The sequence below is a fragment of the Stenella coeruleoalba genome (assembly GCF_951394435.1).
Source record: "Stenella coeruleoalba genome assembly, chromosome: 6".
Taxonomy (NCBI): domain Eukaryota; kingdom Metazoa; phylum Chordata; class Mammalia; order Artiodactyla; family Delphinidae; genus Stenella; species Stenella coeruleoalba.
In genome coordinates, this window is record NC_137151.1 from 113,169,064 (window position 1) to 113,196,308 (window position 27,245).

The 27,245-nt window shown below is 40.6% G+C and overlaps 1 long non-coding RNA gene across 1 annotated transcript; it reads left to right on the plus strand.

Moving 5' to 3' along the window:
• Window positions 1–225: 225 nt before the first annotated feature.
• On the plus strand, window positions 226–26,730 carry LOC307187877. Its single transcript, XR_013828711.1, has 3 exons — window positions 226–283; window positions 25,939–26,005; window positions 26,598–26,730. It is a non-coding gene; the product is annotated as an uncharacterized lncRNA (long non-coding RNA).
• Window positions 26,731–27,245: the final 515 nt, after the last annotated feature.

Here is a 27,245-nt window from a genome sequence, read left to right on the forward strand (position 1 = left end):
GATCTCCCTGTGCTATGTGGCTGCTTCCCCCAGCTATCTATTTTACTGAAACTCATTCATTTTTAATTGGGTTATTTATCTTTTTGTTGTTGAGTTTCAAGAGTTCTTTATATATGCTAGATACAAGTCCCTTATCAGGTTTATAATTTGCAAATATTTTCTCTCATTCTGAGGACTGTCTTTTTGCTTTCCTGGTGCTATTTTTTTGGCAGCATTCCATGAAGTAGCCTCCACGACTTGAGAATTTCATTCATCCATCCATTTCGTTCAACAGCTCACTGAGGTAAGAGCCAAGTCTTGATTGATTTATTTTCTCAGCTTGTGAGCAGAGGAATTTTCTGTGGTGTGAACCAACTTGACTGGAGACCTACTAGGGAATATGCTTTTTTCATTGGCTAATTAATTTAATTCTTATTTAATAGGGCCTTATGTTTTGAGGCATGGGGCCTTGCCTGACGATTCTCCTTGAAAGAGAATGTGGCTTTGGAAAACAGGTCAAGAAATCAATATCCTTTTAAATAGAGACTTCAGTATGGCTTCTATTCAATGGCAGATTTGTATACTTTCAGAAAAGAATTTTATTTAAAATGTTTATATTCACTTTCCACTCCACACACACATCACTCCTTACATGTTAAAAACTACAACAACAACAACAAAAAACCCTCAAAACTAACTTGCCCCATTTGTTTTGGAAAAGTCTGGATACTTCAGAATACTCTGAGTTAAACTGCATTATAGTCTGTTCAGCTAGTAAGTACAAATAGTTATCTTATGATTAGTTTGTTCAATCAGTGAGAAAACCAAGGTGTTGTGACCACACTTAAATAACTTTGCCTTTTTCTTTGACTTGAAATCTGTTCCCTGAATTACACCTGGTTTCAATGTCCTCATTTATATCATGGATATAACAATACTTCATAAAGTTTTAAGGGAGATTAAATATGTATATGTGCCTTGTTCAGTGCCTGGCTTAGGGTAGGTGCTCAGTTAAGACTGATTAGCTTTTATCTTTCTTAATTTGGAGTACAGAGGGTCAAGACTTGAGAGTCTGTCTAGATTAACTTCATGGAGAAAACCATTTATACAAAATGCCTTGTGGATCAGTCTACTGCATACATACCAAGAGAACACATTGCAAGTGTATTTCTCCTTAAGGATTGGCGGGGGAGATGCAGTAAGATATCAGGTGTATGGAATGCTTGGAAATGCCAGATTCTGACTCACAGAGGCCACAGTTTGCCTGGTGACCCATGGGTGGCCAGTGGAGACACATGCAGATCAGAGGGCTGGCTCCGGTGCTCCGGTGCCTGGCTCCCTGTGCAATCTCTCCAGGAACATCTGATTTATGAAAAGAAGCAGATCAAATGGCTCAAGAACAGATCAGGGTCAGATGGGAAAAAAATGAAGCCTCTTAAGCCCTAGACTTAAATTCATTTCCCAAAAAAGGCCTGTGGTGTACTTAGTAGCATTTTTTAGTGGGATCTAATTCCTTGACATTGGTGATGGTCTGGCATGTGCTCCTGAGTCAAGATGGGGTGTGTGGCTCCAAAGAGAGTCTTTAGATCAGACTGAGTGGATGGGGTTGGGGGTGGTTGCCTTTGCTTTCTGGTTCATGATCTTGCTTCAATTCTGGGTGATCCTCTTTGATGTGAACTTCCCTTCTCATTCATAGACATGCAGACAGAGCATGTGGCATAAAATTGAGCTTAAGGAACTCAATGGCACATGTTTCTTGAACATCTACTAGCTGCAAAGCACTGTGTGAAGTTCTGTGGGGGTTACAGACTGAGAGGTATATGACGTAACCTTTTTTTCAAGAAGCTGGCCTTGAGATAAACAAGGCATCTGTGATGATCGGTTCGATGTATAAACTTCGCTAGAATATAGCACCCAGTTATTTAAACAAACACTAATCCAGATGTTGCTGTAAAGGTATTTTGTAAATGTAGTTAACATGTACAATAAGTTGATTTTAAGGAGATCAACCTTGATAATGTGGGTGGGTCTCATCCAATTGGTTGAAAGCCCTAAGAGCAAAACCTGAGGTTTCCCAAATAAGAAAAAATTCTGCCTAAAAACTGCACCAACTCTTACCTGAGTTTCCAGCCTGCTGGTCTGCTCTACAGATTTCAGATTTGCTAGTCCCCACAATTGAGTGAGCCAGTTTCTTAAAATCTATCTATCTATCTATCTATCTATCATCTATATATTATCTGTCATCTATGTATCTATCTATCAACTATCTATCATCTATCTATCTGTCTCCTATTGGTCCTGTTTCTCTGGAGAACTGTGACTGATAACAGTATCAAAACAACTCTAATACAAGTCAGAAGAATGTGTGCTCCATGAGAGCAGGGACTCTGTCTTGTTCACTTCTATATCTCAGCAATTAGGGCAATGCCTGGCACATGCTTGGCACTCAATAAACACATCTTGAATGGCTGGCTGGCTGAAAAAAATGTGGTAAGGACAATAAGAATAGTACAGAATGCTATAATTCTAGAGGAAAAATCACAGAATTCTTAAAATCAAGCTTTAATGTCAATTTTTATTCTCATTTGTTCCCTTCTAAACCTAGAATTTAACAAGTGTAACATGATGCTGAGTCTGAACCAAAGGCAGCCCATTCCACTTGCCAGTGGTTAGTTTAAGAATGGGTGCCTCTATTCTGGACTGTGAGATGTTAAGAAGAAGTCTGTTAGGTGCCACTGGGAAAGGTTTTCTTCTCGTGAAACAAAAATCCCTCCTCTGGTTACAAAATTAATTGTATAAGATGCTTTAAGTTCTTGCAGCCATCTTCACCAGTTGGAGAAGGGCTGAGCCAAGGGAATTACAGAGAAACAGAGTTAGAGTCCTGATGTAGCACATCTGGAGCTCACCTTAACTCTGGACTTTGTGTGTGTGTGTGTGAAATAAGAAGATTTCCTATTCCTTAAGACAGTTTGAATCATGGTATTTTGTTACCTGAGCTAAAAGCATCTTGATTCATTAAATGAATTCAAAACTATGCTAGAATGGCCAGTAGTGGCTAGTAATTAAGAAAAAAAAAACTCTGTTTCATATCACCAAAGAGAAACTGCTTACTAGGATACTTTAGTTTTTGGTATACATTCATTTAGTTATTCTTTAATTGTGAGGGTTTTTAAAAGTCATGGAAAAGCTCTTGAAGAATCTGAAAGAACATAAAAGTGCCCGTGTGTCAAGAGTGGAACAAGTTCTAAGAAAATGCAAGCTAGTGTTTTTCACTCTAAAACCAGTGGAGGTTATTTTCAAGGGTTCTGCAGATAGCAAACTGCAATTCTCAACAGCTCTTTATTTTTCTTGAATGAATTATCTTCGTTTACCTACTGGGCCACTGTACCCAGATACCCCTCCTAAGAGCCTTCAGGAGTTATAGGAAGCTAGGGTAAAGATGGAAAGCTTATGTTTGTGTCTGTCTTGTTACTTTGTTCTTTAGGGGCTGTCAGGACTATGTAGGGTCTGAGGTTTTAACCCCACTTGTAAATTAACAAGCTTGTCTGCCACAGCATCATGGATGATGGCAGAAGACATGAAACTTCTAGGTCAGAGACAGAGCACTTTATTATTCACTCACAGCACAGCAGGCATCATGAGTGTCATGTTTACTTTGGTCACCTGTCCCCCAAGTCCCACGGGGGTTAAATAGGGAAGGACCCAAGTCGGTACTGAGCATGTAGTGGGCTTGCATCACACCTGAGGAACCCTAAGTTTGGAACCTGAATCTTTTAAAATGAGCTGCAAGTAACTTATTCTTTGCTCTAGAGGGAGATATTATCTTTATTAACTGGAAAGTTGGCAAATCTGCCCTTTGCTCTGGAGGGCATCACTATCTCTCTGTTCCAAAGCTATTTACTATACAAACATACTTGAAAAGATAGTCCAGAACAGAAGAGCTGTTAGTGCCACACTCCAAGATATTCAGAAATGCAAGAGTCTGTTTCCCTGAAGGGGCCTGGGGATGGATTTAGGGAATCATGGTGGACCTTAGGGGGCTTCCAGGATGATAAGGTTGAGACCTACTGGTCTACCTATATGGGCACAGAGTAGCGATTAGGAGGATGGCTCTGTGACCAGATGATATGAGCCTCACAGACAGTTTCAGATTATTGTTGAATAAGAAGGGAAATTGCTGTACCTCTCCCTTCAGGGCGATGATGTGTTACACCAAGCTACTTAGAAATAAAGTGTTCTTTTTCATTAACACCAAGAAGAGCAGCTAACATTTTAGGTATATACCATGTATCAACGCTGGTTCCAAATCCTTTGCTTAGATGATCTTACGTAACTTCACTATCCCATCATGAGGTAGGACTCATAATTTTCCTCACCATATGGAGAAGGAAAATGAGGCACAGAGCATGATTATGATTATAAAAGATTAATTGTAGGAGAGATTAAGGGTCTGCTTGAAGAACTTCAGGGAAGGTGCTTCCTGTCCAGAGCATTGCTTGGCCAGCTTGTCAGGATCAGAGTGCGGCTGTGGAGCTACCTGGAGTTAAACTGGAATATTCTTCCCTCTCCTTACCTTAAGCACCACCAAAAAGTTTGATAATTAAAGTTTCTTGCCCATGCGGAGGAGGACAATTTATTGTTGAGTAACAAGAGTCAGTGCTCTGACTTCGCATATTTACTATCTATCAACCCAAAGACTGAAAATCAGGAACTAACAAGAAATGGTGACGTGGTTTGTAGACATGCCTGTCTTAATGGGTGTCTTTAGTCAGTTTGGGCTGCTGTAATAACTTACCATAGATTGGTGGCTTAAACAACAAACATTTATTTCTCACAGTTTTGAGTCTGGAGCCTGAGATCAGGGTACCAGCTTGGTTGAGTTCTCGGTAAGGGCCCTTATCCTGGTTTATAGATGGCCACTTTCTTTGCTGTATCCTCACATGGTAGAGAGAGAAAAAACTCTGGTCTCTGCATCTTATGAAGGGCACCAATCCTGTTATGGGGGCTTCACACTCATGACCTCATCTAAGGCCCACCTCCAAATACCATTACATTGGGGATGAGGGCTTCAACACAGGAATTCTTGGGGGGACACACACTCAATCCGTAGAAATGGGTGACCATGGCCAAACATTTTACCCTCAATTTTCAGATAAGAAAATAAAATATTAGAAAAGTTAGCCACACCTACCTCACAAGATTAAACGAGATAACATTTTGTATAGTGTCTGGCATACCACGTGCTCAGTAAATATCAGCTCCCTCTCTTCCCGTGTAGTGACATTAGGTATATATATAAACTCCATGAGTGCTTCTCATTGATGTACAGTATCAAGATTTATAGGTGAAGAATAGTGCATTTCTCTAATTCTGCCCCTGAAGTTTGTTCTATACTTCAGTGACAACATTTAGGGAGGTGTAATGGACCTGCAGGGAGTTCAGAAAGGAGTATATGATTTGGCCATGAGCGAGGGGTGGGGTTTGTGACAAAGGACCTTCTTCTCTGAAAGCAGCTGCCTGTGGTAAAATAGGGACTTGAACCTGGGGAGTCTGGCTTCTGTCTGTATTCTCTCTACTTGCTACTGATAGGGGGGTCACCTTGGTTATAGAGTCTTTCCATTTTGTAGTTCTAGTCCTTTCCTGATGTTTAGGATCAGTACCCTTACAGAGTATGTAATATCCCCACATCCTTGGAACAAATTCTTTGTGAAGGTGGCTGAAGTTGGTTTCTGTTACTTGCCTACAGAAGAAATTTAACTAAGACAGTTGTCTTATGAAAGAAAAGGCAGTGAAGACTTCATGATTGTTTTTTCAGATATAAAAAGTTAACACTATTCCCAAACTGTATAGAATCCAACAGAACATGGCTTTAATTTTCTGGAAAGAGTGTTCTGTTAGACCATTGGAGCCCATAAAAAGCCTAATCCGCAAGAGAAAATTATGGATTAAGTTCTTGAGGTCTCCCAAAACTAAGTTACAAACCTTTGTGAAGCAGGATACCAGAGCTGAAGATCTCTTGAGGGCCTTTCCCGTTACATATTTCTAAAAATAAAAGACTGTAGAATTCCAACATTTAGAGAGCAGAGAATAGATGGGTCAACCAGAAGAGGCTCTCTGGGGACTTAATTTGAACTGAATAGGATCTCTTAAATATGGTCTCTATGATGGTTAATTTTATGTGTCAACTAGACTGGGCTAAGGGATGCCCAGGTAGCTGATAAAACATAATTTCTGAGTGTGTCTGTGAGGATGTTTCTGGAAGAGATTAGCATTTGAATCTGTAGACTGAATAAAGATCACCGTCACCAATGTGGGTGGGCATCATCCAATCTATTGAGGACTCCAATGGAACAAAAAAGGTGGAGGAAGGGCAAACTCACTTTTTAAGCTGGGATGTCCATCTCTCCTTCCCTTGGACATCAGAGCTCCTGGTTCTCAGGCCTTCAGACTCTAGGACTGACACCAGCAGACCCTTGGTTCTCAAGCCTTTGCCCTCGGGCTGAACTACACCCCAGGCTTTCCTGGTTCTATGAGTGCAGATGGTAGTTCGAGGGACTTCTTAGCCTCCATAAGAGCATAAGCTAATTCCTATAATAAAACTCCTCTTATATATATCTATATGTATCCAGTTGGTTCTGTTTCTCTGGAGACCCCTGACAGCAGGGTTGTCAACTCTGAGAACAATCTCCAATCCAAACTTCTGATTTGGGGAAAACCTCTCAGGTAGGGAAAATGAGGTAGAAGGAATAGTGTCTGCTGTAGTCTGAGTTCTCTGAGGTCAGGTACTTTATCTTCATTTTCCCACTTTTCCCAGCACTGTGGGAAGCTGTGATTTGATTCTGTTGATGATGACAACTGCAAAATTAATAGGAGATTGATAAGCTAATAAATTGTGTTTAACTTGGTTTTTTTTTTTAGACCTTATCAGTGTTTCACATTTTGGGTTGGGGGGGCCGGATGCTTCCTGATAATTTTAAATCATTAAATAAATGATTTGTGACTCAGATGCTCATTGGAAATCTTTTATCTAAATCGCATGGCAGCCTTCAGCCTGCCTCACCAGAACACGGCATTCTTTCCTGGCTAGTGCATTTCAGAAGGGACGTCATTTCTCTGAGCAACTGCAAAGAGTAACTGGAATGTTATCAGGTCCCCATTATACGATTTATGTAAAACATAAACCACATGGATCTTGTGCTGTCTTGAAGAATTTACTTAATCAAAGACTTAAAACCTCTGAGGAGAGATTACCAAAAATTCTTCCCACTTGAGACAGCTGCTGGAATGCAAGACATGGCTTCCGATGCCTGCTGGGCTCCTAAGACACTGCTTGGTTCTCTACACTTATTTCCAGTGCATGAAAACCTACAGGGGAGATTTGGGCAGCTCAGATGCCAAAGAGTAGCAGTCATTGCAAGAGAGGTAGATGGAGGAAATGAATGCCCAGTAATTAAGAAAAAATATCATCAAGCGCAACTGTGGTTCTCTTTGCTTTGGTTCATGGGATCATCTTGAAGGCCAACATTTTCTGGAAGCTTAGGCCTTCCCGAAATCTTGTGACAGAAAGATGACACATACTTGTCATTTGAGAGGCACTGTGCTGTAGTAAAAAGATGTCAGGATTTGGTGTCTCCAGGTACATATTCTGTAGTTTTGAGAAGTTCCTTGACCTCTCTGTGCGTTCATTTTCTCATCTATAAGCTGATGACATAAATGATACCTCCCAAGTTGTTAGGAGGCTCAGTGGAGCTCTGGAAGTGACAGCACCGACCAGCTGTAGAGCCCAGTGCAAGCCTTGGTTATCACTACCTGCAGCGGTCGAAGGCGAGCCCTGATGTCTGACCACCTGTGTTCAGATCCGGGCCCAGCCCACTCAGTGACCACAGCACCCTGAATAAGTTAAACTTGACAAATTAGCTTCCATAACCTTTAACAGTTATCCATTCTGATCCTCCACTTAAAAAAAAAAATCTAAAATTCTGATAATAAATTAATAACAGCTGTTTCATGGGGTGGTTGGGAGCAGTAAATGAATAGGGAAAAGTTCTTGGTTTGGTTCTTGTTAAGCCCAGTATGTATTTTTTATTTTTAAAATTTATTTTTTATTGAAGTATAGTTGAATTACAATGTTATATTAATTACTGCTGTATAGCAAAGCGATTCAGTTATACATATATATACACATCCTTTTTCATATTCTTTTCCATTATGGTTTATCCCGGGATATTGAATATAATTCCCTGTGCTATACAGTAGGACCTAGTTGTTTATCCATTCTATATATACCAGTTTGCATCTGCTAATCCCAACCTCCCAATCCAACCTCCTCCTTCCCCTTGACAACCACCAGTCTATTCTCTATGTCCCTGATTCTGTTTCTGTTCATTTGTGTTATATTTTAGATTCCACATATAAGTGATATCATATGGTATCTGTCTTTCTCTTTCTGTCTTATTTCATTTAGTATAAATGAAATAAGCTGCATCCATGTGGCTGCAAATAAGCCCAGTAAGTGTTAACTCCTACCATTACTGGTAGTATTTCAGATTATACAGCTAAAGATTATTCCTCCGATTAGAAGTTCCCATTTCTGCCCTTTTCTCGTCTCTAGTGTCCTAGGCACAGCCAGCTTCTCAGTTTTAAACTGGAAGTTGGAGAAATATTTATTTTTCCTCATAAGTATTCTGTTAAAAATAAAACCATGGAATGTAGGTACTTTGTCATGTATAATTTTCCCTGGTTAAGTGTTTAAAATGGAAGGACAGAAGAGTTTACTGTCTTTCTTATTGTATTTCATAGGTGTATGGGGTCCATAGCTAGAGAGTATTGCCTTGAGGACAAGGACCAATCTTTTGACTTTATTTTATGCATAATTTTCACATGATCTCAGTGTCTGGTAGCTGGATTGTTGGAAGGTTTGATTCATTTGGATTGAGAATATTTCTGTTTCCAGTGCTATACTGAAGTATATGAAGGAAGTAGGTAGTATTTTCATGTACTTGGACCCTCTTCTATAGATCTACCCACTTACTAATTCAGAAAGACATTAATTTGCTTAACAAATACTGAGACCCCCTATAAGCCAGGTGCTATGCTGAAAGCTGGAAAGAGGAGTAAGCAAAACAGACGTGGTCCCTGCCTTCACAGGACTTAAATCCCAGTCTAATATCACAGGGACAGAAAGGTTCACATATTAAGAAGCACCTTTTAGATCTACAGTTGTAAGGCACTCTCTAATTTTGATTATATTTTGAGTTGATTATATACTTTCCGCTTTGTACCTTGCTCATCTTTGGGACGGCAAATTACTTCCCCAAGATACTCAACCTGAATTTTCTTTTACACATTGTCGACATTTAAATAAAATTGTGCATTTTCATAAATAGGCAAGGTATTCTGTCAAAACATTTTCATTGAATTTTAGTACGATACTGCAATGCTAGATAATCATCCGACAAATGAGCGTTATTTAAAACATGGAGCATAGCTCTCTATTTTTTTCTTAGGGCTTCCTGTAAAAATCAGGAATGCTAGGCAAACTTTACTTTCATGGGCCAGAGGAAAGAAGTCCAAAGGGAAACATAATTTGTAGAAGGAAAAACACCATGGAGATTCAAAAAAAAACAAGTATCGAGATACTTGAAAAGAAGGAATGGGTCACAGCATGCAGAACAGCTTTGGCTGAAGACCGGAAAGCACCAGGGGTTAGCCGAAAATACATATAAAAATATTTTAGTTTTGAGAAATGGCTCATAGGAGATTTAATGGCTGTGAAAGCCTCCTTTTATTTCACATAGGAAGGGGACTTAAAATAGCCCATTTGCAGCACTGGGAAATCCCATCCTCAAGGGTCTCAATTCATTTGAGCTCAACTAACAGCTGCAGAGAACCTGCTTTGTGCCAGGCACAGAGCTCTGCACGGAGACACAGGAAGAAGGAGACACAGACCCCAGCCTGGAGAGGCTTCCAGTCCATTGTGGAAAAGGATATCTAAGCAGGAAATTTCTCTACACTGTGGTGAGGTCTGTGACGCAGGAAAACCCAGGTTACCATGGACTGCTGGGAGTGTAAGCATGGAAATTTGGGAGGGGGGAGCAATGAGGGGTTATCAGAAGAATTTTTGGAGCAGGTGATGCCTGAGCTGAGTCTCCAAGGCCTAGGTAAGGAATGGTGTTATATCAGTGATGTAGTATGATCATTTCGAAACACTTTCTAAAAAAATAAATGAGGGCTTCCATGAGATGATACACACAGTGTTGAAACTTTCAAAGTTGAATATAAAAGGCAGTAGCCACATTCCAGTTCTGCTGATTCCTCCCATGTCAAAGAGCAGAGGCAAAACCATTGAACAATGCATAGAGTAAATCACCTGCAAATATGTTCATATAGACTCTGCCCACTGGATTCCCTGAATAGCACGCTCTCCCCAGATGACATTCTGGTAATTGGCAAACTCAGGCAGTTTCCTCACTAAAGAGTCTTGTCGCGAGAGCTCTTTCTTGTTGACAAGTAGCCAAGATCATTCTTGCAAGGGGAACTGGGCTTTGACTTTCTTCACTTGGTGACCTGTACCAGGTTCACAACATTCCCACAGGGTTATTTCAGGATAGCTATAAAAATAGATGATGTTTGCATTAATCCTTTCTCCGATGGTATTAATCACTCAAGTCTCATCAAGAGGCACATGCTTTAGCACAGGGAGATCATCTCTGTGCTTTGTGACCACCCAGAGGTGTGGGATAGGGAGGGTGGGAGGGAGACGCAAGAGGGAGAGGATATGGGGATATATGTATACGTATAGCCGACTCACTTCGTTATACAACAGAAACTAACACACCATTGTAAAGCAATTATATTCCAATAAAGATGTTAAAAAAAAAAAAAAGAGGCACATGCTTGATTCATTCACAAACTCTGTTGCTGATAAGATGGATTAATTGCTTTTCATTCCCAGGAAATCAATTCAGGCATGTCTAAGTCAACCATGGTATAAACTCATGACCTCTTTCCTCCTTGGGATAATTTCCCCCACAGGAAAATACATTAGTGGCACACAGCAGTTTTGAAGATGGGAAGTAATGATCTCTTGATTCTCTGAAAGTGTATTTGTTCTGAGAAATGCTCAAAAATGATTCGATTTCTAAATAAGTCTCTTTCACAACATTTAAACAACAGAAGAATTTGGGGATTTTCTTCATAATATTCTTTTTTTTAACATCTTTACTGGAGTATAATTGCTTTACAATGGTGGGTTAGTTTCTGCTGTATAACAAAGTGAGTCAGCTGTACATATACATATATCCCCATATCTTCTCCCTCTTGCGTCTCCCTCCCACTCTCCCATCCCACCCCTCCAGGTGGTCACAAAGCACTGAGCTGATCTCCCTGTGCTATGCGGCTGCTTCCCACTAGCTGTCTGTTTTACATTTGGTAGTGTGTATATGTCCATGCCACTCTCTCACTTCATCCCAGCTTACCCTTCCCCTCCCTGTGTCTGCAAGTCCATTATCTACGTCTGTGTCTTTATTCCTTTCCTGCCCCTAGGTTCTTCAGAACCAGTTTGTTTTCTTTTTAGATTCCATGTATATGTGTTAGCATATGGTATTTGTTTTTCTCTGACTTACTTCACTCTGTATGAGAGACTCTAGGTCCATTCACCTCACTACAAATAACTCAATTTAATTTCTTTTTATTGCTGAGTAATATTCCATTGTATATATGTGCTACAGCTTCTTTATCCATTCATCCGATGATGGACACTTAGGTTGTTTCCATGTCCTGGCTATTGTAAATAGAGCTGCAGTGAACATTGTGGTACATGACTCTTTGAATTATGGTTTTCTCAGGGTATATGCCCAGTAATGATTGCTGGGTAGTATGGTAGTTCTATTTTTAGTTTTTTAAGGAACCTCCATACCATTCTCCATAGTGGCTGTATCAATTTACATTTCCACCAACAGTGCAAGAGGGTTCCCTTTTTTCCACACCCTCTCCAGCATTTATTGTTTATAAATTTCTTGATGATGGCCATTCTGACCGTTGTGAGGTGAAACCTTATTGTAGTTTTGATTTGCATTTCTCTAATGATTAGTGATGTTGAGCATCCTTATATGTGTATGTTGGCAATCTGTATATCTTTTTTGGAGAAATGTCTATTTAGGTCTTCTGCCCATTTTTGGATTGGGTTTTTTGATTTTCTGATATTGAGCTGCATGAACTGCTTGTAGATTTTGGAGATTAATCCTTTGTCAGTTGCTTGGTTTGCAAATATTTTCTCCCATTCTGAGGGTTGTCTTTTCATCTTGTTTACAGATTCCTTTGCTGTGCAAAAGCTTTTAAGTTTCATTAGGTCCCATTTGTTTATTTTTGTTTTTATTTCCATTTCTCTAGGAGGTAGGTCAAAAAGGATCTTGCTGTGATTTATGTCATAGAGTGTTCTGCCTATGTTTTCCTCTAAGAGATTTATAGTATCTAGCCTTACATTTAGATCTTTAATCCACTTTGAGTTTATTTTTGTGTATGGTGTTAAGGAGTGTTCTAATTTCATTCTTTTATACATAGCTGTCCAGTTTTCCCAGCACCACTTATTGAAGAGGCTGTCTTCTTCATTGTATATTCTTGCCTCCTTTATCAAAGATAAGGTGACCATATATACTTGGGTTTATCCCTGTGCTTTCTATACTGTTCCCTTGATCTATATTTCTGTTTTTGTGCCAGTACCATACTGTCTCGATTACTGTAACTTTGTAGTATAGTCTGAAGCCAGGGAGCCTGATTCCTCCAGCTCCGTTTTTCTTTCTCAAGATTGCTTTGGCAATTTAGGGTCTTTTGTGTTTCCATACAAATGGTGAAATTTTTTGTCCTAGGTCTGTGAAAAATGACATTGGTGGTTTGATAGGGGTTGCATTGAATCTGTAGATTACTTTGGGTAGATAGTCATTTTCACAATGTTAATTCTTCCAATCCAGTAACATGGTATATCTCTCCAACTGTTTGTATCATCTTTACTTTCTTTCAACAGTGTCTTATAGTTTTCTGCATACAGGTCTTTTGTCTCCTTAGGGAGGTTTATTCCTAGATATTTTATTCTTTTTGTTGCAATGGTAAATGGGAGTGTTTCCTTAATCTTTCAGATTTTTCATCATTAGTGTATAGGAATGCCAGAGATTTCTGTGCATTAATTTCGTATCCTTCTATTTTACCAAATTCATTGATTAGTCCTAGCAGTTTTCTGGTAGCATCTTTAGGATTCTTTATGTATAGTATCATGTCATCTGCAAACAGTGACAGCTTTACTTCTTCTTTTCCAGTTTGGATTCCTTTTATTTCTTTTTCTTCCCTAATTGCTTTGGCTAAAACTTCCAAAACTATGTTGAATAATAGTGGTGAGAGTGGGCAACCTTGTCTTCTTCCTGATCTTAGTGGAAATGGTTTCAGTTTTTCACCATTGAGAATGATGTTGGCTGTGGGTTTGTCATATATGGCCTTTCTTATATTGAGGTAAGTTCCCTCTATGCCTACTTTCTGGAGAGTTTTTATCATAAATGGGTGTTGAATTTTGTTGCAAGATTTTTCTGCATTTATTGAGATGATTGTATAGTTTTTCTCCTTCAGTTTGTTAATATGGTGTATCACATTGATTGATTTCTGTATATTGAAGAATCCTTGCATATCTTGGATGAACCCCACTTGATCAGAGTGTATATCCTTTGAATGTGCTGTTGGATTCTGTTTGCTAGCATTTTGTTGAGGATATTTGCACCTATGTTCATCAGTGATATTGTTCTGTAGTTTTCTTTTTTTGTGACATCTTTTTCTGGTTTTGGTATCAGGGTGATGGTGGCCTCATAGAATGAGTTTGGGAGTGTTCCTCCCTCTGCTCGATTTTGGAAGAGTTTGAGAAGGATAGCTGTTAGCTCTTCTCTAAATGTTTGATAGAATTCACCTGTGAAACCATCTGGTCCTTGGCTTTTGTTTGTTGGAAGATTTTTAATCACAGTTTCAACTTTAGTGCTTGTGATTGGTCTGTTCATATTTTCTATTTCTTCCTGGTTCAGTCTCGGAAGGTTGTGCTTTTCTGAGAAATTTTCCATTTCTTCTAGGTTGTCCTTTTTATTGGCATAGAGTTGCTTGTAGTAATCTCTCATGATCCTTTGTATCTCTGCAGTGTCAGTTGTTATTTCTCCTTTTTCATTGCTAATTCTGTTGATTTGAGTCTTCTCTCCTTTTTTTCTTGATGAGTCTGGCTAATGTCTTATCAATTTTGTTTATCTTCTCAAAGTGCCAGCTTTTAGTTCTTTTGATCTTTGCTATCATTTCCTTCATTTCTTTTTCATTTATTTCTAATCTGATCTTTATGATTTCTTTCCTTCTGCTAACTTTGAGGTTTTCTTGTTCTTCTTTCTCTAATTGCTTTAGGTGTAAGGTTAGGTTGTTTATTTGAGATGTTTCTTGTGTCTTGAGGTAGGATTGTATTGCTATAAACTTCCCTCTTAGAACTGCTTTTGCTGCGTCCCATAGGTTTTGGGTCATCGTGTTTTCATTGTCATTTGTTTCTAGGTATTTTTTGATTTCCACTTTGATATCTTCAGTGATCTCTTGGTTATTTAGTAGTGTATTGTCTAGCCTCCATGTGTTTGTATTTTTTACAGAATTTTTCCTGTAATTGATATCTCGTCTCATAATGTTGTGGTCAGAAAAGATACTTGATATGATTTCAATTTTCTTAAATTTAGGAAAGCTTGGTTTGTGACCCAAGATATGAGTTATCCTGGAGAATGTTCCATGAGCACTTGAGAAGAAAGTGCATTCTGTTGTTTTTGGATGGAATGCCCTATAAATATCACTTAAGTCCATCTTGTTTAATGTGTCATTTAAAGCTTGTGTTTCCTTATTTATTTTTATTTTGGATTATCTTTCCATTGGTGAAAGTGGGGTGTTAAAGTCCCCTGATATGATTGGGTTACTGTCGATTTCCCCTTTTATGGCTGTTAGCATTTGCCTTATGTATTGAGGTGCTCCTATATTGGGTGCATAAATATTTACAACTGTTGTATCTTCTTTTTGGATTGATCCCTTGATCATTATGTAGTGATCTTCTTTGTCTCTTATAATAGTATTTATTTTAAAGTCTATTTTGTCTGATAAGAGAAATGCTACTCCAGCTTTCTTTTGATGTCCATTTGCATGGAATATCTTTTTCCATCCCCTCACTTTCAGTGTATGTGTCCCTTAGTCTGAAGGGGGTCTCTTGTAGACAGCATATATATGGGTCTTGTTTTTGTATCCATTCCGCCATTCTATGTCTTTTGGTTGGAGCGTTTATTCCATTTACATTTAAGGTAATTATCAATATGTTTGTTCCTATTACAGTTTTCTTAATTCTTTTGGTTTTCTTATTGTAGGTCTTTTCCTTCTCTTGTGTTTCCTGCCTAGAGAAGTTCTTTAGCATTTGTTGTAAAGCTGGTTTGGTGGTGCTGAATTCTCATAGCTTTTGCTTGTCTGTAAATATTTTAATTTCTCGAATCTGAGTGAGATCCTTGCTGTGTAGAGTAATCTTGGTTGAAGTTTCTTCCCTTTCATCACTTTAAATACGTCCTGCCACTCCTTTCTGGCCTGCAGATTTTCTGCTGAAAGATCAGCTGTTAACCTTATTGGGATTCCCTTTTATGTTATTTGTTGCTTTTCCCTTGCTGCTTCTAATATTTTTTCTTTGTAATTAATTTTTGTTAGCCTGATTAATATTTGTTTTGGCATGTTTCTCCTTGGGTTTATTCTGTATGGGACTCTCAGTGCTTCCTGGGCTTGACTATTTCCTTTCCATATTAGGGAAGTTTTCAACTATAATCTCTTCAGATATTTTCTCAGACTGTTTCTTTTTCTCTTCTTCTTCTGGGACCCCTATAATTCAAATGTTGGTGTGTTTAGTGTTGTCCCAGAGGTCTCTGAGACTCTCCTCAACTCTTTTTGTTCTTTTTTCTTTATTCTGCTCTGCCATAGTTATTTCCGCTATTTTATCTTCCTGGTCACTTATCAGTTCTTCTTCCTCAGTGATTCTGCTATTGATCACTTCTAGAGAATTTTCAGTTTCATTTATTGGGTTGTCCATCATTGTTTGTTTGCTGTTTAGTTCTTCTGGGTCCCTGTTAAACATTTCTTGTATTTTCTCCATTCTATTTCCAAGATTTGGGATCATCTTTACTATCATTACTCTTACTTCTTTTTCAGGTAGACTGCGTATTTCCTCTTCATTTGTTTGGCCTGGTGGGTTTTTGCCTTGCTCCTTCATCTGCTGTGTGTTTTTATGTCTTTACATTTTGCTTCTCTCACTGTGTTTGGGGTCTCTTTTTCACAGGCTGCAGGTTTGTGGCTCTCGTTGTTCTTGGTGTCTGCCCCTAGTGGGTAAGTTTGGTTCTACGGGTTGTGTAGGCTTCCTGGTGGAGGGGTCTGGTGCGTGTGTTCTGGCGGATGAGGCTGGATCTTGTCTTTCTGGTGGGCAGGACCGCGTCTGGTGGTGTGTTTTGGGGTGTCTGTGGCCTTATTGCGATTTTAGGCAGCCTCTCTGCTAATGGGTGGGGTTGTGTTCCTGTCTGGTGTTTTGTTTGGCATAGGGTGTCCAGCACTGTAGCTTGCTGGTCATTGAGTGGAGCTGGGTCTTAGCGTTGAGACGGAGATCTCTTGTAGAGCTCTCGCCGACTGATATTACGTGGGGCCAGGAGGTCTCTGGTGGGCAAATGTCCTGAACTTGGCTCTCCCACCTCAGAGGCTCAGGCTTGACACCTGGCCAGAGCACCAAGACCCTGTCAGCCACACAGTTCAGAAGAAAAGGGGGAGAAAACAAACAAATAAAATAAAGTTATTAAAATAAAAAAATATTAAAATTATAAATATAAAAACGTAATTAAAAAAAAGAAGAGAGCAAACAAACCAATAAAGAAATGCACCAATGATAACAACCACTAAAAACTATACAAAAAAAAAATCGACAGACAGAAACCTCAGGCAAATAGTAAAAGCAAACCTATACAGACAAAAATCACACAAAGAAGTATACACATATACACTCACAAAAAGAGAAAAGGAAAAAAAAATATATATATATAAAGGAAGAGAGCAATAAACAAATCTACCAATGATAATAAGCTCTCAATACTAAACTAAGATAAACACAAAACCAGAAACCAATTAGATGCAGAAAGGAAACCCCAAGTCTACAGTTGCTCCTAAAGTCTAATGCCTGAATTTTGGGATGTATTCAGGTGTTTGGGATGTATTCAGGTGTATTCAGGTGTTCCAGATATTCAGGGTGCATTAAGTTGACTGTGGAGATTTAATCCGCTGCTTCTGAGGCTGCTGGGAGAGATTTCCCTTTCTCTTCTTCGTTCACACAGCTCCCGGGGCTCAGCTTTGGATTTGGCCCCACCTCTGCATGTAGGTCGCCTGAGGGCATCTGTTCCGGCTCAGGCAGAGTGGGGTTAAAGTAGCAGCTGATTCCAGGGCTCTGACTCTCTGGGCGGGGGAGGGAGGGGCACGGAGTGGCGGGCCTGCGGCGGCAGAGGCGGGCGTGACGTTGCACCAGCCTGAGGCGCGCCGTGTGTTCTCCCGGGGAAGTTGTCCCTGGATCCCGGGACCCTGGCAGTGGTGAGCTGCACAGGCTCCCCGGAAGGGAGGTGTGGAGAGTGACCTGTGCTCGCACGCAGGCTTCTTGGTGGCGGCAGCAGCAGCCTTAGCGTCTCATGCCCGTCTCTGGGGTCCGTGCTTTTAGCTGCGGCTCACACCCGTCTCTGGAGCTCCTTTAAGCAGCGCTGTTAATTGCCTCTCCTCGCGCACCAGGAAACAAAAGAGGGAAGAAAAAGTCTCTTGCCTCTTCGGCACCTCCAGACCTTTTCCCGGACTCCCTCCCTGCTAGCCATGGTGCACTAACCCCCTGCAGGCTATGTTCACGCCGCCAACCCCAGTCCTCTCCCAGCGCTCCTACCGAAGACCGAGCCTCAGCTCCCAGCCCCGCCCGCCCCAGCGGGTGAGCAGACAAGCCTCTCGGGCTGGTGAGTGCTGGTCGGCACCGATCCTCTGTGCGGGAATCTCTCCGTTTTGCCCTCTGCACCACTGTTGTTGTGCTCTCCTCCACGGCTCCGAAGCTTCCCCCCCTGCCACCCGCAGTCTCTGCCCACGAAGGGGCTTCCTAGTGTGTGGAAACCTTTCCTCCTTCTCAGCTCCCTCCCAGAGGTGCAGGCCCCATCCCTATTCTTTTGTCTGTTTTTTCTTTTTTCTTTTGCCCTACCCAGGTACGTGGAGAGTTTCTTGCCTTTTGGGAGGTCTGAGGTCTTCTGCCAGCGTTCAGTAGGTGTTCTGTAGGAGTTGTTCCACGTGTAGATGTATTTTTGATGTATTTGTGGGGAGGAAGGTGATCTCCACATCTTACTCCTCCACCATCTTGAAGGACCCCCCCCCCCATAATGTTCTTATAATAGGAGATTATTCCTGATTCTCCTGTTTATCTTTTACTTCTGCCAAAAAAGAAAAAAAAAAAAAGAAAGGAAAAGGAAAATAACAGAAAAAGAAACATCCCACAATGTCATAGAGCATATAGAGTATGTTGGACTGCCTATCACCTAGCCATTCAAGTTCTTGTTCATTTCAGATACACAAGCGTTGGAGCAAAGGTATGGCTTGAAAAGGCTTCAGCCCCATTTGAATTTCCATCAGCCCCACTGCAAAGAAAATACAATCTAAATAAAAACTGGGCACTTACCATGCACAGGCAAATTCAAAAGGAGAACCTCTTGCTACCAGATTGCCCTCCGTCTGTGTGCCAGCCAACTCTTTAGAAATTTTAGGACATATGGGGGAAGCAGCTGTGACTTATGTCTTTGAAGTTCAGGTGCGGTGACTTAAATAACACACAACTGTTTTAGTCAACCTGGCATGATGCTTGAATTCCATATATTGCCAGGCTTCCCTTGCAAAGTTAAGGAGATAGAGTTGTCTAAATCCTATTAACCTGTCATGGCTATGTTTTCAGGTTCCTTTTCTCAATTTTATTCATTCTGAGAGAGTTGGCACAGAGCTGAAGTTCAGAGTCCAATTCATAATCCTGCTGTTCTCTCTCAACTCATCAGGGTCTGTGGAAATCAGCTCTCTTTTCCTATCCCTGTAGGATGACAACGTCCAGCAGTTAGTAGGTATGGTTTGGACATGCTGAGGGTAAATCCCATCCACATCTTTTAGACGGCTTCCTAAAGCCATGAGCTGGTAGAATTCGAGGTCAACATCAATGCCATTTCAGTCCACAGTGCTGACTACCCAAACGTAACTTAGAATCACTTCTTCGTTGTGTCTATGTGAAAAGTAATTAGCTTTTCTTCTCACTGGGTGTTATGAACAGAATGTTTGTTTACCCACCAAATTAATATATGGAACCCCTAGCCCCTAAAGTGATAGTATTTGGGGGTGAGACCTTTGGGATGTAATGAGATTAAGATGAAGTCATGAGGGTAGGGCTCCCATGATGAAATCATTGTCCTTATAAGAAGAATAAGAGACCTGAGATCTCCCTCCCCCACCCCCACCCTCTCTATCTTCCCCCCTCCCTCCCTCGCATGTGAAGATACAGTAAGAAAGTGGCCATCTGTAAGCCGTAAACCAGGAAGAGGGCTTCATCAAGACTTGAATTTGTCAGCACCTTGATCTTGGACTTCCAGCCTCCAGAACTATGAGAAAATAAGTTTCGGTTGTTCAGGCCATCCAGTCTATGGTATTTTGTTATAACAGCCTGAGCGAAGTAAAACAGGCTGCCATTATTATTACATGTATGCCTCACCAAAACCTACAGGATAGAAATAACTTTAACTGTATAGCAGATAAGTGTATAAACTGAGGCTCGGAGAGGTTATGTAACATTCCTGCTTCAGGATTCAAAACCTCGGAAAGAGCAGATTGATCGCAAAATCCAGGGCTGAGGCCAGAGCACGAACTTATCCAGAGTGGCATTTTCCGATACGATAGCCACTGGTCACATATAAAATTAAATTTCAATTTCAACTTAAATAGTAACTTCAGTCTTTTCATGGCTTCATTTCAAGCGCTTGATAGCCACTTGTAGCGAGTGGCTACCAAATTGGACAATGCGGATATGGAACATTTCCATCATCGGGGAAAGTTCTATTGAACTGAGTGCTGAGATCTCCTTTTTGCCAAGCAACTTGATGGGGCTACGAATGGACAGTGTCTCTGCTCCCCAAGGTGGGAAGGGGAAGTGACACTCAACACTGGTGCCGGGGTGCCATTCCTTTCTCCATGTGTTGTGTGGGGAGACAGCACATGCGAGAAGCATGAAGGGGAAAAGATTCGGGTTACCATCTGGAGCATATATAACTACTGAGCTACGCGTGACTTAAAAGTGTACAAGGTTAGGGCTTCCCTGGTGGCACAGTGGTTGAGAGTCCGCCTGCCGATGCAGGGGACACGGGTTCGTGCCCCGGTCCGGGAAGATCCCACGTGCCGTGGAGCTTCTGGGCCCGTGAGCCATGGCCGCTGAGCCTGCGCGTCCGGAGCCTGCGCTCCGCAACGGGAAAGGCCACAGCGGGGAGAGGCCCGCGTACCGCCAAAAAAAAAAAGTGTACAAGGTTAGAGATAGAAGGTGGAATGGTGGTTGACAGGGGCTGGGGGGACTGAAGAATAGGGAATTCAATGGATATAGAGTCACAGTATTACAAGGTAAAAATAGTTATGGCTCTGGAGGATGGTGATGATTGCATAACAATGAATGTATATAATACCACCAAGCTGCACACGTAAGAATGGTTAAGATGGTAAACGTTTTATGTTATGTGTATCTTATCACAATAAAAAAGACAAAAAAAAAAGGGACAAGAAAATACCATGCAAATATTTGCATGTCAGTAAATAGTGAAGCATCAGAACAAGTGTATGAGGGCTTCAACATATTAATTCTGGGGAGACCCAAACATTCCGTTCATAACACCCAGTGAGATTAAAAGCTTTTACATTAGAGACAATGAAGAAGTGATTCCAAGTTATGTTTGGGTAGGTAGCAAAAAAGTCCATCCCTGTGGACTGAAATGATAATGATATCAATAAATATTGACACATCAAAAAAGAGTCTAATTTCACTGCACCCCTCACCCCCATATCCATATTCTCCCTTCTCCCTAAATTTGGAGTTTGAGACAATTCCAGGAAGCACTATGTGGTCCTAAGCAAAATTCCGTGGCAGGGCAGGGCAATGAGACCTCTGAAAGATGCTGACTTTGAGGGGTGGTCTCTGGGCAAGTTTGGGCTGGCAAGGTTACCCCAGGAACAGACAAGCTGCACCCATAGAGCATTGCAGTGACACCCTATGGCAATGAGACATGATGGCAGCAGTGGACTGTTATGGGTCTTTCTCACTCTCTCTGACATTTGAAAGTAATACTGACTCTCAACTACTCCCAAAGCGGGACCAAATGTGTTCCCAATTACTTTCATAATTTGTGGGGCGCATGTCTCAAGAAGAAACTATTAAATTTCCTGCTGATAGACCAGGTCTTAAGTGATGGACCAAAGCTGCATGACCGTATTTGTGCCCTGTTTTTGGAATAGGTCAGACTATTTACTCTCACTACATTGGCTGCACCTTGGAATCATCTGGGGTGCTTTACGAAGTGCTGATGGCTGGATCCACCCCCAGAGAGTCTATTTAGTTGTCCTGGGCATTTGGTGTTTAAAAAAACCCTCACTAGGTGATTCTCATATTCTCCCAAGGTTGAAAACCATGGGTCACGGCACAGAGGTTGAATCAAATGTTTAAGTACATGTAAAGTGCTGGGAAGTTTACCTGGCACATAGAAGAGACACAGTAAGTGTTATTGTTTTTGTTGTTATTATTGGCATAGAGCTAAAAACCAAACCAAACTTGAATACATAAATAAACAGAGTATCTCAATACTTACACACTAACCATAGCCTGACCAAAGACTTAGGTTAGGTCTCTAACTATTGGGGGGCAGTTATCCACTCATGAATTTCTCTTTCTACATAGAGAAGTATCACAGGGAAGGTGGACCTTTGATGTCTGCCTCTTAAAAGGAGGTTTAGTGACCCTGGCCCCTAATGAGAAAGGCAAGTTCGTGAAACTGAAACGTTTCTTTGTTAACACCTTCAAATTTTGGAAGAAGACGTGAGATGAATAAATAATGAGTCTTAAGAACAGACTAAATGGAAGCACATTTGCCAACTTTCCATCCCTTGTGGGGACATTTCTGCTGATGAATTTGCACTGATCATCTGTTATTTTAGGGCTGCATTGGAGACCCAATGTATAATATACAAAACACAAGACCTAAACTTCTCAATTTAGAAGCTTCTAATGTTTAGCCATAACATACATAAAAGTTTAATGAGAGTAAAGTTCATTTCATATGCTTAAATAAAACTCACTGGGCTACTCATTTTTAGAATTGTAGAAAGTTGACTCCCTTGCTGTAACAAATTTCTGCCCACTTTGTTACATGTTGCTCATGTATCACTGCACCAACTGTAACAGGATACAAAATACTTCAGTGGGTTTCTCGTCCTCCTTCAGAACATGGAGAGACATTCACATGGAAATCAAAGAATATCTTTTCCCACCCAATTTTTTACTATTTTAAAGCTTTAAATCTGTCTTCATGAGTTGAAATTGCCCAAATAAAGAAGACACTTCAGAATGAACTGAAAAATAACTCTCAGCCCCTTTTGTGTTTTACGTATCTTCACCGAAAAAGTATCTGGACAAATCAGCTTCGTAGAATCTTGTTTTCATTTTACTTGGTACTGTAGCAAGATGATAGGGTTGTCCTCAGTCAACTGGGGAGTATAGTGTACATTGGACATGTCACTTAAGATTTTTCTTACAAATTGTTAAACTCTGGTTTGAGCTGTCACAGAAAGGCCAGGCTGGAAATATTACCCAGTAGCTCAACCTCTCACAATGGAAAAGTACACAAAGTCTTCATGCATGCTACTGCAATAGCTTTTTGGCTCCAGTTCAGAATGTAAGCTGGCCAGCCTCCCTGGTGCCTCTTTTTAACTATAAAAATGGAGCCTCTGAATGTTGACACCGTTTCTTTGGCTTATTTGTATTGACAGTTTTGCCAGCGATGACTTGTCCTCATGAGAACTGCGGAAGGTGACATAGAGGGTTACTTTGTAAAAGACCTTTCTCAATGAAAGCCAATAGGTCTTTTCCGTAAATTAGCATTGCTAAGGTAAAACCTGGGCAGAATTGAGTCATCTAGTAACTCATTCACTTTTTTGTTCACTTAGTTCATTCGGACAGGTATTTATTGGGTGTGGCTGCTTGGTGCCAGGCACTGTGCTGAGCAGGGGAGAATACAGTGCAGTAGCAAGAGGTCTGATAAAGATTTTGGTAGAATCCCCACTCTGCCACTTATTATTTGGGTGGTCTGACCACGTGACTTTTGGTGCCCCTGCCTACGGGAGGGGAGGGTTATATGTCCCCATCCTGCTGAGCTCAGATGTCACCATGTGATTTACTTTGACCAATGAAGTGGACAAAAGTGACACGCATCACTTTCATGTGAAAACTCTACGAGACAGCTCTCGGTTAGCCATCTCTCTCTGTCTTCCCTCTTTTGTGAGCCTAACAACGTCCTCAGTACGGGCTGCTCCTTCTCTTTATATCCAGGAGTAAAGGCAGAGTAGAGCAGATGGGAACTGACACCTGATACCCAGGGATCATATGAGAAGAAAATATTCTTGAGATTTTGGGTTCATTTGTTACCGCAGCATAATTTAGCTTGTTCCTGATTGATGCAATGTGGTAATCCTGCAGGTGTGCACTGTAGCTATAGGATTACCACTCTATGATGACAGGAGTCTGAAAGGTCACTTCCTGGTCAACTCCCACCCTGTTCAGGACCCATCTGAGCCTGCATCATCCCTTCAGCCAAGTTCTTTCCTTCCTGAAACTTTCCCAAGTGAAATTTGTCTCCTGCGCAATTACATCACTTACATATGGGAGGGAAAGGGGATGCAGCGTGTGCTGGGGAGGTTTAGGATGGAACAGCAAAGAACTAAGGGATTTGCTTCAAGGGCTGCATCTTCAGGAACTTCTGTTGTATTCTTACCCCAGATGTCACAGCCCACAGCTGCTTCCAATCATTAGAGGCACGCATTTCCTGTCCAAACCAAATAATAAAAAAGAAGAGACACACACCACCAGAACCCTCCTCTCCCTTCCTCCTCCCCTTTGTCCTCCTCCCCTCCAAATCTCTAGATGTATATTTCCAAATTTAAACAAATACATTTAGAAAGATCTAGTATTTTGATTTGGGAAAGCAAAATGCTTTCTTTAGATTATTTCATTTAATGAAAAAGAGCTCCTTCTGGAGTTAGAAGTGACTCCCAAGTTGGTGGTGCAATTGTTCTATCAGCAGTGTTGGCCTCAGGATTAAACTATGATTTGACCTAGTCCCCTGAGGGAGGGAGGGATTGAGGAGCCCTTGGAGGGAAATTAAAATCTTTTGGCCAAGGCCCTCTGGTTTTAACCTCAGCTTATCCTTTAGCCACTGATATGGTGAAAGCAGTATTGATTCAATTATTCTACAGTTATTTACTGAGCACTTACTATGTGCCGAGGTCTTTCTAGATCCTGGATATAATACATTTTCTGATTCCTCTTTGGCTTTTAAATGAACTTATATATAAAGCACACTGCCAGTATTTTTTTAAATAATGCTGTCAGTGAAATTATATTGAGGATCCTTGTGAATCCAGTTCTTCTTTAGATGACCGCCAACCTGCTTTGGACGGTGTTCTAGTTGAGTTTTCAAGGAAACTGATTCTTTTTTTTTTACCACTTTAAAAAAAAAACTTTATTGGAGTATAATTGCTTTACAATATTCTGTTAGTTTTTGCTGTACAACAAAGTAAATCAGCTATATGTATACATATATCCCCACATCCCCTCCCTATCCTACCCCCTCTAGGTCATCACAAAGCATCGACCTGATCTCCCTGTGCTATGCAGCAGCTTCCCACTAACCATCCATTTTACATTTGGTAGTGTATATACACCAATGCTACCCTCTCACTTCGTCCCAGCTTCCCCTTCCCCTCTTGTGTCCTCATGTCCGTTCTCTACACCTGTGTCTTTATTCCTGCCCTGCCACTAGGTTCATCTACTGTTTTTTTAGGTTCCATATATGTGCATTAGCATACGATATTTGTTTTTCTCTGAGATTGAATTTTGCAGACACAAAATTTATTGGAGAGTGTGTTCTGAAGCAACACCTGTGAGAGTGTGAGGGAAGCAGGTTTGGGCAGAGGGAGAAGCTGGGCTTAGATGCAGCATAAACAGAGGCTGAGCCAAGCCCACTGGAGCCAAGGGGCTGAGATGGCTCTTTGTTATTCCAATTTGGGGCTGTCCCACTACTGACTGAACAGTGCAGAGCTAGAACAGCGCTCAGAATCCTGAAATCCTGACTGCTATGCCAGTGTTCTTCCTAATATCCACAGTGCACATGCTGGTCTTTGAAAACTAGTAGGGAAATGGAGCCTTAATTTAGCCTAAAGAAAACTGATCAAGGAATTCCTTCTCTATGTAACTATTAGAAAAGTGATTTATTTATACCTACATACATATGTTTGTGTGTATATATGTATATGTATGTATATAAACACACACACATATATATATATGACTTTCTGATATATTATAAAATTATTTGCTTGATGAGGAAACCTTGAAAATTCAAATTATAGAGAATGCTACACACAGAAAATCGGCAGATTATCAAGCCCTGAAAATCCTTTTTTATTCTTCTTTTACATCATCTCCAAATGCTTGGCTTTGATGTTTTAAGATGTCCCTGCATATTTATATTGCTGCATAATGGTATTTGGATCCTTTGATATTCAAACTTAACCAAATATGGTTAAATCTTATTCTTGATTTAGATACTGACCTAGACAAACATCCTGACCGTGTAAACGGGATTTTGGCCCACAATTCAACCAGAATTAGGTGAGTTCTTCCTATTAGAATGTGTTTATTTAGTAGAACAGCTAGCTTGAAATTGATGATAGTATTGCGATGTCTCATTCCTCTAATCTTCCGAGAGTCTATAATATGAGCTTACTGACTGCAGGAGTAAAGTAAGATAGTTTTTGAAGAAGTTATTGGAAAGAAACATGTGTTCTGACACATAGAAAGTAATCTCTGTGCCTTCAAATTTATTTTGTAAATGGGACTACAGAGAGAGATGGTTTGACTGATTGAGAGCTATGACATCACTACCTCTTTATTCCTTAGAGTCACAGTTTTTTCTTATCTTAACCTAAGAATATGGATGGGCTCTTTTGAATGGTGGGATGCCTAGACTCATTCTTCCCATCAAAATAATAATAGTAAGAGACCCCACTCTTCAGATCCTTTCTCTCCCACTCTTATTTGGGCTCAGAATGGTCAAATCTTCCCACCACCCCAGCTAGATCTCAGGATCTTGGGGAAGAAGAATCTACAGATATCCTCAGCAAATTTTTCCAGATGAAGCAGATCATAGAACCATTAACCACAGGCATGTCTTTCTAAGACTGAGTCTGACTCTTTCCTATAGAAAATATCTACCTTCCATGAAGCTCCCTGAGTAGTCAGAGATTCTGAGAATGTCCTAAAATCGAGGAGTGCTCTCATTGTGAGCCGTGTGATGAATGTGTGTCCTAGTCCTAGAGGTATGTATTGAAAACACTAGTGAAATATAGTCTGTTAACTAAAACAAGGTGAGATTTTAGTAATAGGTCTAGAAAAGCTTATCAACTTTATTTGTCAGAATGTTCATTTTTGTTGGTCTGGTGGTTGTTGCCTAGTGAACTGAGACTGCTGATATTAAATAGTTCTTGAGAGGTGGACTATGTATTCATGTAACATGCATCTCCATCCTAATTCCAAGCTTAAATCTCAGATGATGACTCTTTAGTTTTTAACTCAGCAGTTTCATGAAAGCAAAGGTACTTTCAAGAAACCCAGGTATCCTAAGCATTGTTTAGAAGATAGCCATGTGGAAGAAGAAATTACAAGAGAGAAGCATTTTCTTGATCAGTGAAACACTTCGTTGTTGCCTTCTCATTTACATCTTGATCTCTTTTTCATCCACATCAAGGGATTGTTACCACCCATAGCTTAGGTTCAGGGGTGGACTCTGAATGGGTAAAGCACAGGGCACTTCCCTTGCCACAGTGACTGGCATGGGGTGGGTTTGCAACAG